Below are 10607 nucleotides of genomic sequence, written 5' to 3'. Positions count from 1 at the left end.
GAGCCTTGATCCAACCCTCATGCTCCACTCCCTCTTTCTTTCTTCCTTTCTCTGGTCTGTCTGAGTCCTTGGTTCTGAGAAAGCCTGGACAGGCGGCTTCAGAGTCCTGGAGAAACCTCAGATGCCAGCCCTACCTGATGGCCTCCATCCATAGCCAGCCCCCATACCTGCTGGGGCATCTTGGCTTTGCTTTCCCTTAGGAAAGGCTCAAACTTCAAAGAAAGGCACTGCTGAATTCCAACCCTTACCCTACCATGAAAGCCAAATTTATGCCTTATCTGAGGTCACTTACCTTCTGACCTCAGTGTTCTTATCCAGAAAGCGGGAACAATAGTAACTGTCTCCCAAGTATTAAGAAGTTATCTCTTTTAAAGTGCTTAAAAGCATGGCTGGCCCAGAAAAGGTGCTCAGTAAACTGGCACCTAGCATTGTTGGTGTTGTCACTCCAGGGAAGTGCAGAAAGAGGAGTGTTTCCTGAAATCTCAAAGGGATTTGGATGCCGCCAGATCCTTGGGTTTTGCAAGAGTGAAGCATCTGGGGCCAGTGAACTCCCCAGAACCTAGCAGCCCTCCTGTCCCCAGAGGGCAGACCTGCCAGGGGAGCAGAGTGCTTGTTGACTTGACTTTATCCCCTTTGTGGTCATTAATATATCCTTTAATTATATCCTTAATATAGCTTCTGTCTTTCCAGAGCACTCAAGACTCAAGCTTTTCATCTTCTCTTCTCTCTTTTCGGGTAATTAAAAAAAAGATACCCCCCCCCCCTTCTTCCAGAGTCTACAGCCTAAAAGTCACTCATTTCTCTTTTCAACAAACCAACCGATATTTACATAGCACCTACTGTGTGCGGGCACTGTGCTCTGCTAGAGCTCTAACCATATTAGTTAGGCTGAAGGGGATGGATCTTCCTCCCAGGTCTTGCTTTGTGGCCTTGGGCAAGTTACTTAACCTCTCAGAATCTCCATTTCTCACCCAAGAACTGGAAAAATAACATCTGCCCCAGGGCTGGATTAAATGAGACAAACCACTCCAAACCAAGGCACACAAGAGTTTGGCCTGTGGCTGTTGTTTAAAGTGTAGGTGAACAGGTGTCACAGACAGGGGCGGAAGATTTGGATTCCAGGTCCCAGCTACATTTCGGTTTTCGCTTTTGCAAATCATTTGTTTTTCTAATTGCCAATTTTTCGGAAAATCTAAAGCGAGAATTCTCGGTGGCTCTCCAGACTTCAGACTGCAGGCGTAACCAAGAGCGCGGAGTGCATTCTCCCAGACCTTTTGTTTTGCATTCACACAAATACACAAACGCCGAAGATGATTGGTTTCTTATTTTTCATTTTACAAAAACGGATACAGTATCTATATTGTGCAACAACGTTGCTTTCGAGTTAACAATGTATTGTTTCTGTTTCCTCTCGGTGTATACATCACATAACAAAATCTGGGCTCACTGTCTGTCAGGAAGCGCTGCAGTTCTGAAAGGGGAGGGGGCGGGGATCCGGGCTCGCGCCCCCTCCCTTCTCAACCCTCCTTCCGTCTGGGCCTCATCGCCCCAGGCTCCCTCTAGCCCAGCCCCCCTTCTTCCGGACCACTCATTCCGGACCCCCCTAAACCCCCCCACCCCCGTTTCGCCCCATCCCCCTCTCCTGGGCCGCCTCCTTTTTCCCTTTCCAGGGATCCCCTTCCCCTTCTCTTCCTGGGCCCCTTCTCCGGGCCCCAGTCCCAAGTTCCACCAGCTTCCCAGACCCCCTTCTCCCGGCTCCCTCCCCTAGTCTCCCCAGCCCCAGTTCGGCCTTTACCCTTCCCCCTCAGGCCTCTTCCCCTCCCCGGTACGCCAGTCCCCCTCCTCCCGTACCTTTTCCCTTGCATCTCCCTGGGACCTCAGCCCCCTTTCTCCAGTGCCTCTCCCCACCCTCTCGTCTCCCCTGGACCCCATCCCCCACTTCTCCCGTGCCCGGCCCCGCCCCTCCCGGGATCCCAGCCCCTCCTTCTCCCGTGCCCCTCCCCCCACGTCTCCCCAGGACCCCAGCCCCCACTTCTCCCGTGCCTCCCCCCCCACCCACGCGCTGTCCGGCCCCGCCCCTCCCGGGCCGGGACCCCCCCGCACCCCCCACCGCTCCTTCTCCCGTGCTCTTCCCCCCAGCCTCCCCGGGATCCCTCCCCTCCCCCCCCTCCGCCCGCGGCCCGGCCCCTCCCCTCCCCTCCCCTCCCGGGGCCCCTAGCCCCCCCCTCAGGCCGGGCGGCGCGGCAGGGGGCGCTGCGCGGGCCGAGGCGCGGCTGCGGGCGGCGGCGGGAGGCGGAGGCCGGAGGAGGCGGGGGCGGCGGCAGGCGGGGGGCGGGGAGCCGAGCGCGAGAGGGAGGCGAGCGGCGAGACACAGGCTCCGAGGCTCCAGCGAGCGAGCGAGCGACGAGCGAGCCCGGGAGGGAGGGAGCGAGCGAGCGAGCGAGCAGCCGCGCCGCCGCCTCGCAATCCGCCGCCATCCCGCCGCCTCCGCGCCCGACCGCCGCCCGACCGCCATCGCCCGGCCCAGTCGCGCCCGCGGAACCAGACCAGGTGGGCCGGGGCGGCGCGGGGCGGCGCGGGGCGGGCCGGGGCCGGGGCGGCGGTCGGGCGCTAAGATGGAGGCGGCGCGGCGGCGCGGCCTGGCCGGGCTTTGTCTCGGCGGCGGCTGACTGACAGCGGCGCGCCCGGGCCCGGCCGCCCTCCGCGCGCGAGCGCCGCGGGGGGCCCGCCGGCCGGGGTGAGGGCCGGGGCCGCGGGGCCGGGCGGGGGGACGGCCGGACGGGGGAGGCGGCGGCGGCGGCGGCGGGCTGGCCGGGCCCGGGCTCGCCATTGTTGTGCGGCGCCGCGCGGCCTGGGCGGGCGGCGGGGCCGGGGCTGCGGGGCTGCGGGGGCCGCCGCGCCCCGGGGGCCGCCTCCCGAGCGTCCAGGCCGGCGGTCCCGCGCGCCCCGCTGCTCTGGAAGGGGCCGGGGCGGCCTCCCCGCGCCCCCCGCCCCCTCTCCTCTCTCGGGCCGACCTGCCCGGGCACCACCCCGAGCGGGAATCCCGGGGTCGGGGCACCCCCCACGGCCGCAGGGCTGGAGGGGGGGTGGGGGGCGCGGCGGTGTCCCCCCCCCCCCCCCCGCGGGCCCGCGGACTCGGCGTTCGGGGGCAGGGGGCTCGGAGCCGCCGCCGGCCGCGGTTTCCGTGCGCGAGCGGCAGGATTATTTTCGAAATACTTAATGCTCTGTTCCTGAGAATGTTTAATAATAAACAGGATGTCGCTGCTCGGGGCCTGCCAGATGGGGTTTTGTTGTTTTTTGTTTTTGTTTTTGTTTTTTTTTTCCTCCTTCCCTTCTTTTTTCGTTTTTGTCCCTTCTCCTAAGTCAGAAACAGCACTATTGAAATCGTGGGCCTCTGGAGTGAATTTGCCTATACAAAATTGGAAGGTGGCTTTCTCTTTTCTCCCTCGCTTTCTAAATATCGTGGGAGGTCCGAGCCCACCTTTAGGCAAGAAGAGGAGGTGTTTTTCCAGGGGATGGTTAGCTTGGAGGAAGCGGGGAGAACGGGGGCAGGGGAGGCTCTCAAGACTGTGTCATTTGCTAAATGGCTGCCAGGGAGAAACCTTCAGAAGCCTTTGGTTTCCACGATTGTTAAATTAGCCCGGAGATCTCCCCGCCACCTCCTTAAGATCGTGTGTGCATTTTATGTGGCTTTATACATTTTCTAGTTTGGTTTTGGGAACCATCCGTTAGAAGACCTAGCGTGGTTTCCATCTGCAGCCTTCCGGCCCTGTGTACGGTGCTGTGTGGTGTGAGGGACTGGGAGGCCCAGGCTTTGGGGTGCCAATCCTGCTTCTGCCAGAGAAATCTAGGGTCCAGAGAACCTTCGCTGGCATAAATAGTGCATTCTCCGCCTTGTAGGGTTAGGGTGAGGGTGAAAGCGCTAGAAGAGCCTGGCACACAGTTGGTGGTAAATAGTTGTTTCTCCTGCTGCTGTTTCTGTACCTGCCATCACCCCCCTGGGATGGAATCCAGCCGCTTCGTTGCCACCCATAGGGCTGACCCGATCCAGCCGTGGATGCCACAGGTGCTGGGGCTAAGACACTCAGCCCATGGAACATCTCTCTCTGGGCCCTTGTGCATTCAGTGCTGGGCCTCTGTGGAGAGACAAGTGCCCTTTGGAGCCCCACAGGAACTGGCTTGTGTGGTAATGTTACCGTCCTTGGGTCTAGGGGTGCCTGTCCCTTCTAAACGCAGGTCTGCAGCTTGGCTGAAGGCAGTTCTAGAACAGTGGGAGATACTGAGAACAACAAGCAGAGGCTGGGGACTCCTGCCTTTTGAGGATGACTGCTTTCCTTTGGGAATGGCAAATAATCACCTGGGGAGCCTGTGCTTGTTCGGGCAGGTGTCTCTTGGAGCCTGGATTCTGCTCCTTATTGGGTTACCTTATGCAAGTCCCTGAGCCGCAACTCCTCCATCTGTCTGTAAAATGGGAATAATTAATGCCTTGACTTGGGTATTTGTTGGGGCTCTTGTGAGCCTCACTTTCTGTTTGTGGTAAACTGCTTCTGTCCATAGGAGGGTGATGAAGATGTATGTTGTTTTTGTTGGTTGCCGAGTTTTCTGGTCCTTGCTCCAGTCCTGATCTTTTTCTCCCGTTCCTCTGGCTGATGGCCCTGTGACTTCCCCACCCTCAAATTCTATCCCTCGGTGATTTTTCTTTTTAAGATGTTATTTATTTATTTGACAGACAGATCACAAATAGGCAGAGAGGTGGGGGTGAGGGGGGTGGGGGTGGTGGGGGTGGTGGGAAGCAGGCTCCCCGCTGAGCAGAGAGCCCAATGTGGGGCTCCATCCCAGGACCCTGGGATCATGACCTCAACTGAAGGCAGAGGCTTTAACCCCCTGAGCCTTCCAGGTGCCCCCCTAGCTGATATTTTTCTATTACGACTACTACTTAATGCCTGGAAGCACTAGACTGGCCTAGAACAGCTAGGCCGCTCACGACGTTTATTGGTGAGCATAGCAGGGACTGAGGCTAACAGGGGAAATTGACCCCAGTCTTGGTGACAGGTGAGGGCTGGGACCCAGGCCAAACCTGTAGCTTGTTTGTAAATGTCCCTGGAGATCGTCTCTTGGGCTGAGTGATTCTGTAGTCTGCTGGGCATTTGTTTTGGTGCATTTTGACATTCCCACAACCATCTTGGTTTTGTTGTGTTTTCTTAAAACCTCCTCGGAACCTCCTCCTGGCCCACTGGCTGTGGAACTGAGACATCTTAGCGGGGCCATATCACCCTGTCAGTGTTCCCAGCTTCCTGCCTCTTGGCCCTTTTTTTCTATCTGATTTCATTCTGGCCAGGTCTGGCTCTGGACTGTTTTTTAGCTGGTTTGTTAGGGAAGGAGATGAATACCCTGCCCTCCCCAGCAATCTTTTGGTTTACCTGTGAATTTTCAGTTTTCGAAGGCTGCATGGAGGGGCTTTATTTCAGCTCGCGGGGGGGTTGGGGGGGTTTGGGGTCGGTGGGGAAGAGGCTGTTGCTTACAGTGGCCTGGGTCCTCTCCAGTCTCCTTGGAGCCCAGATGGGTAAAGAGCCTGGGGAAGGGAGAGCCAGAAAACCCCGGGAGAGTGGAATTTCAGGAATGGCAAGTCAGAACTAGTTCCAGCACGGTCTGCTTGCCTGGCCTGGCCTGGCCTGGCTGAGGGATTTTTGTTAGGCCTGTTCACCATCCCCCACCCACTTTTAAATTTCAGTTCTCTCTCTTTTTTTTTTTTTTTTTAAAGATTTTATTTATTTATTTGACAGACAGAGATCACAAGTAGGCAGAGAGGCAGGCAGAGAGAGAGGAGAAATCAGGCTCCCTGCAGAGCAGAGAGCTCTGATGTGGGGCCCGATCCCAGGACCTGAGATCATGACCCGAGCCGAAGGCAGCGGCTTAACCCACTGAGCCACCCAGGCGCCCCTCAGTTCTCTTTTTTTGCAAAGGATTATTTTATTGTACTTTAAAGCTTTTTTTTTTTTTTTTTTTTAAGCTTGCACAAAGTACTGACTCATGTTGCTAATGGCTGTATGCTGGTTATATGTCTCATTATTCTACCATTTAAGATTGATCATTTCTATGTTGGTTTCTGTTTCAAACCAGAAGAGGCCAGGTGGGCTAGTGTGGTGTATTTCTAAATTTGTTAATGAGGCTTCTCTACCGTCAGGCATTTGTATCTTGTTGTGGTTTGGCAGATATCAGATAGGATCTGTCTACATGGATTTTAAAGCAGTATCTTCCCCTTGAAATATAAAATTTCCAGCAGAGATCTGTTGGGTTTTATGCTCTGAATTTCATATCTTGGTCAGGCCTAACTAGACTGTCTGCTTTTCAAGTCATGACTCAATTTCTTTCTTAAGAAAGTCGCATTTTTTCTGGGTCTTGTATAACCTTAAGAACCTTTGGTCTGTCATTTGGACAAAGAAAGGGATCGCCTGTGGTGCTCAGGGGAGAGAGAGAGAGACAGAGGAGAAAGACGGTGAGATTTCTGATGAAATAAAATTGGTTATGACAAGCTTTTAGGTTTTAAAGGTGCCATTTGGACCAGGCCTCCTCACCTGGGAGCTCCAAACCCCCAGCTCCGCTGTCGGTGGTACAGGTCATTGTTTTTCTCTGTGGCAGGCCTGCGGGGAACCTCTGCATGGGAGGGAGGCTGCCTGTGTGACTCGAGCTGTGAGTCTTGGTTGAGCCTTGTTGTTCCCTATACTTGTTGACTGTCAACCGTGGCTGGGTTGTGCCCAAAAGATGCCGCCAGCGACCTGGGCTGCCTGCAGAGGGAGGGGCGGGAGTGGGGGGCAGAATGAGGCCGATCTTGATCTTAACTTGCTGGGGGTCTTTGACGGTCTCCCTGAGAGTGCTTCCTTCCGCTCCCACCTCTGCAGCTGGTTTTGTAGCTGTGCTCTGTATCCTTTCCTCCTCCTCCCAGAGAACCATTGGTCTTTTCCTCTTGGTGGTGTTGCAAAAGCAGTGATTTGTTGATTTTCGAAGTCCTTGTCCTGCAGCAGGTGCCCCTGGAGCATGTGGTCTTTGCCGGGCACTGCGCAAAGGCCTGTTACAAATGTTTTTCCCTATTCGTAAAAGTAACATTTTTACTGGGAAGGAAATTAGTGAAAAGAATAAAGATAAAAATACAAATACAAATCACCTGTGACCTCACTATCCAGAGAGAACCGCCGTAAAGGCCGGTGTATTTCCTTTGAGTGTGTGTTTGTTTTCTCAAAATCAATAAACTACTGTATATGCCACTCACAGTTTATAGTTCTTAACATTATAGGGTATTTTCCTAATACTGTTATTTTTAAGTAAGCTCTCCGCCCGACATGGGACTTGAACTCATGACCTCCGAGATCAAGGGTCGCATGCTCTACCCCCTGAGCCAGCCGGGAGCCCCAAAAATATATTTTAACAGTTGTATAATTGCTTTATATGGATATGCCATGATTTATTGAATCCTCTTTTGTTAGACATTTGAACTGTTGTTACTCACTTCTTGTAAACAGATTTTTAGGGCGCATCCTGACACGTACATCTTGGGGTGCATTGCTGATTATTTCCTGTGAGGGGCATTTGCAGAATAGGGAGGATGCAGGCTCCTTCTTCAGTTCTTTTTGGCACACAGTGGGTTTTCGCCTTCATCCCTTGTCACTTTTTTTTTTCCTTTTTTAAGATTTTATTTATTTATTTGAGAGAGAGGCAGTGAGAGAGAGCATGAGTGAGGAGAAGGTCAGAAGGAGAAGCAGACTCTCCGCGGAGCTGGGAGCCCGATGCGGGACTCGATCCCGGGAATCATGACCCGAGCCGAAAGCAGTTGTCCAACCAACTGAGCCACCCAGGCGTCCCGGCCCTTGTCACTTTTGACTCCAGCCTTGTCTCCAGGGTGGATTCTTTCCTGGGCCACTAAGTTCTGAGTATCTCGGTCCAGGCTGTCTCAGTCCTAGCTAAGCCCCCTGCTGAGTGAACCCTGAAGTCTTACTCCATTTACCAGGATGAGTCTGAACAAGTGTCTTGACTTAAATGTTTGCTGTTCTGGGGACACAGAGATGTGAGTGCCACACTTGGGTTCCTTGGGAGCTCATGGTCCAGTGGAGAGAAGGCAGCACCTCCTTAAAGAGGCCTTTGGGAGCGTCTCAGTGTGACTTTGTCATCATGCTCCCATGATTCTTTCCTCGCCTCTGTTGCTTTTCTTTGTAGTTCTTTTCACAGCTTTTATTTATTTGAGAGAGAGGTAGAGAGTGAGTGGGAAGGAGAGGAAGAGAGAATCTGAAGTAGACTCTGCCTGCGCCAAGCCTGTCATGGGGCTCGATCTCACAACCCCAAGATCATGACCTGAGCTGAAAGCAAGAGTCGGATGTTCAACCAGCTGAGCCACCTAAGTGCCGCTTTTCACAATTTTAAATACCCTTGTTTAAGACAATATTTTGTAGTAGAGTATACATAGGTTTATCATTTTTTTCCCAAAGGTTTATTTATTTATTTGTCAGAGAGGGAGCACGTACATGCACAAGCAGGGGGAGCAGGGGCAGAGGGAGAAGCAGGCTCCTCACTGAGGCGGGAGCCTGACACGGGCTCGATCCCAGAACCCTGGGATCAGGACCTGAGCTGAAGGCAGACGGCTAATGGACTGAGCTGCCCGGGCCTCTCTAAGGTTAATCTTAAAAATTTTAACTGTTTTTTAAGAGTACCAATTCAGTGCCCTCACGTGCATTCCCAGTGTGGTGCAACCGCCGCCCGTCTCCAGAACTTTATCACCTTCCCAAACTGAACCTGTACCCTTTGAACACGGATCCCTCATTCCCCTTCCCTCAGCTCCTGGCAACCACCGTCTCCTTTCTCTCTCTCTCTCTCTCAGTGGAATCCTACAGCGTTTGCCCTCTTGTGTTTGGCTTTTTTCACATGCTGTTTTCAAAGTTCATCCGTGCTGTAGTAGGTGTTAGGACTCCATTCCTTTTTGCGACTGAATAATACTCCACATCCCATTCCATATATCACCGTGTGTTTATCCGGTCATCTGTCAGTAGAGGACAACTGTTGCTTTTTTTTTTTTTTTTTTTTTTAAGCTTTTGTTTATCTATTTGACAGAGAGAGATCACAAGTAAGCAGAGAGGCAGGCAGAGAGAGAGAGGGAAGCAGGCTCCCTGCTGAGCAGAGAGCCCGATGCGGGGCTTGATCCCAGGACCCTGGGATCATGACCTGAGCCGAAGGCAGAGGTTTAACCAACTGAGCCACCCGGGCGCCCCTAGATGACAAATTATAAATGCCCTCTTGCCCTTGATTATTGACTGACATTTTCCCCGGTGGAGTGAGAGAGGGAGCGTGGGCCACGGCTTCCTGGGGCTCGCCGTTCTCGGTGTCTGGCAGGGAGGGTGCCCGCGTGCAGAAGGGGCGGCGGAGCTGTGAGGAGGCTCTCATGGAAGTGTGTGGAGGAGTCAGGGCCACTCAGCCTGGGTAGGCGAGGGAAGGTCCTGGAACATGTAACAGACTTGAAGTCAGCGCCTGGCTGGCTCAGTCAGTGGAGCATGTGACTCTTGATCTCAGGGTTGTGAGTTTGAGCCCCACGTTGGGTGTAAAGATGCTTAAAAAACAAAAGCTTACAAAGAGAAAGAAAGAAGTAACCGTTGAAAACAGTATGCCAAGCCATGGAGTATTAAAAGTGTTTCTAAGTTGAAATCAGAATTGTGTGGGCTGCAGTAGAAAGCCTGTGGGTCAGCTTGCTTTCCAGAGCGCTGGAGCCCTTTGGATGGGAACCTGTTGTGTGAGTACTCCGCCGTGGCTGGTCACCAGCCTGGGGGAGGGCAGGTAGGACTCGGGCCCTGGGAAGCGGGAGGTGACTCTCCCACTGACCTTGGAGATCACCTTGGAGATGGCATCCTTGTGTAGAATGATGGCATGCATTTCTGCAGGACCAGCTGCGGAAAGGAGGTCATCCCAGCCGCGCTCCAGGGCTCCTTTGTGTCTCCTGGAGCTTGTTTCGGCCGGCAGGTGTTGTTTACACACAGTGCAGAGCTTCAAGAACTGCTCTGTCCTGGGCTGCACGGAAACGCACGCCTGTCTGGGAGGAGGGCCTGTCCCTGCCGCCTGGCTGACCTGCCGTGAGGGTGAATGGGCTGAGTGTTCACAAGTTGCTGGGGACAGTGGAGACCTTGTCCTCGAGCAGAAAGTGGGATTTTCTTCTGATATAAAATTAATTGCAAAAGTGTACATACTCATTAAAAACAAGAAAAAAACAAGTGTATGGAGAAAAAAATGAAAGCTCTTTCCTCCAGCTTCCCAGGCAGTAAGTACTGTTTATAGTTGGGCGTGTTTAAACTCCCAGACTCTAGATGCGCGTGTAAATGCGGCCCTTTGTAGGTAGGCTTCTAGAACACAGATGGGATCATACTGCTTTTCTTGTACCACAACATGCATTTTTAAACGTGTCAAGAGAATTTTTTCGGATTAATATATACAGATCTATCACACTTTCAGTGTTTTTTAAAAATAATATTTATTAAGTTTAAAAAATCTACAAGTGTATGAAGAAAAGAACCCCAAAATAACTTATAATTCCATGGCCCAGATGTTTCCAGTTTACTTTTTAAAAAAGGTAGAGG

At 53.3% G+C, this 10607-nt stretch overlaps 1 protein-coding gene across 11 annotated transcripts in view; it reads left to right on the top strand.

Moving 5' to 3' along the window:
- The first annotated feature begins 2323 nt into the window (after positions 1-2323).
- The window catches only part of PRRC2B (proline rich coiled-coil 2B), an 88508-nt gene continuing 80224 nt past the window's right edge, over positions 2324-10607 (top strand). For 6 of the 11 annotated variants that reach the window (XM_059141561.1, XM_059141555.1, XM_059141560.1 and 3 more), the window contains exon 1: positions 2325-2550. The gene's annotated coding sequence lies outside the window, so the exon portion shown is untranslated. Of the gene's footprint in view, positions 2551-10607 lie in introns of all 11 variants that reach the window. The other 5 variants (XM_059141556.1, XM_059141562.1, XM_059141557.1 and 2 more) reach the window with 3 other exon arrangements.

Source organism: Mustela lutreola, chromosome 12, assembly GCF_030435805.1.
Source record: "Mustela lutreola isolate mMusLut2 chromosome 12, mMusLut2.pri, whole genome shotgun sequence".
NCBI classification, from domain to species: domain Eukaryota; kingdom Metazoa; phylum Chordata; class Mammalia; order Carnivora; family Mustelidae; genus Mustela; species Mustela lutreola.
Note: the sequence above shows the minus strand (reverse complement) of the source record. Positions and strands in the feature narration are given on the sequence as shown.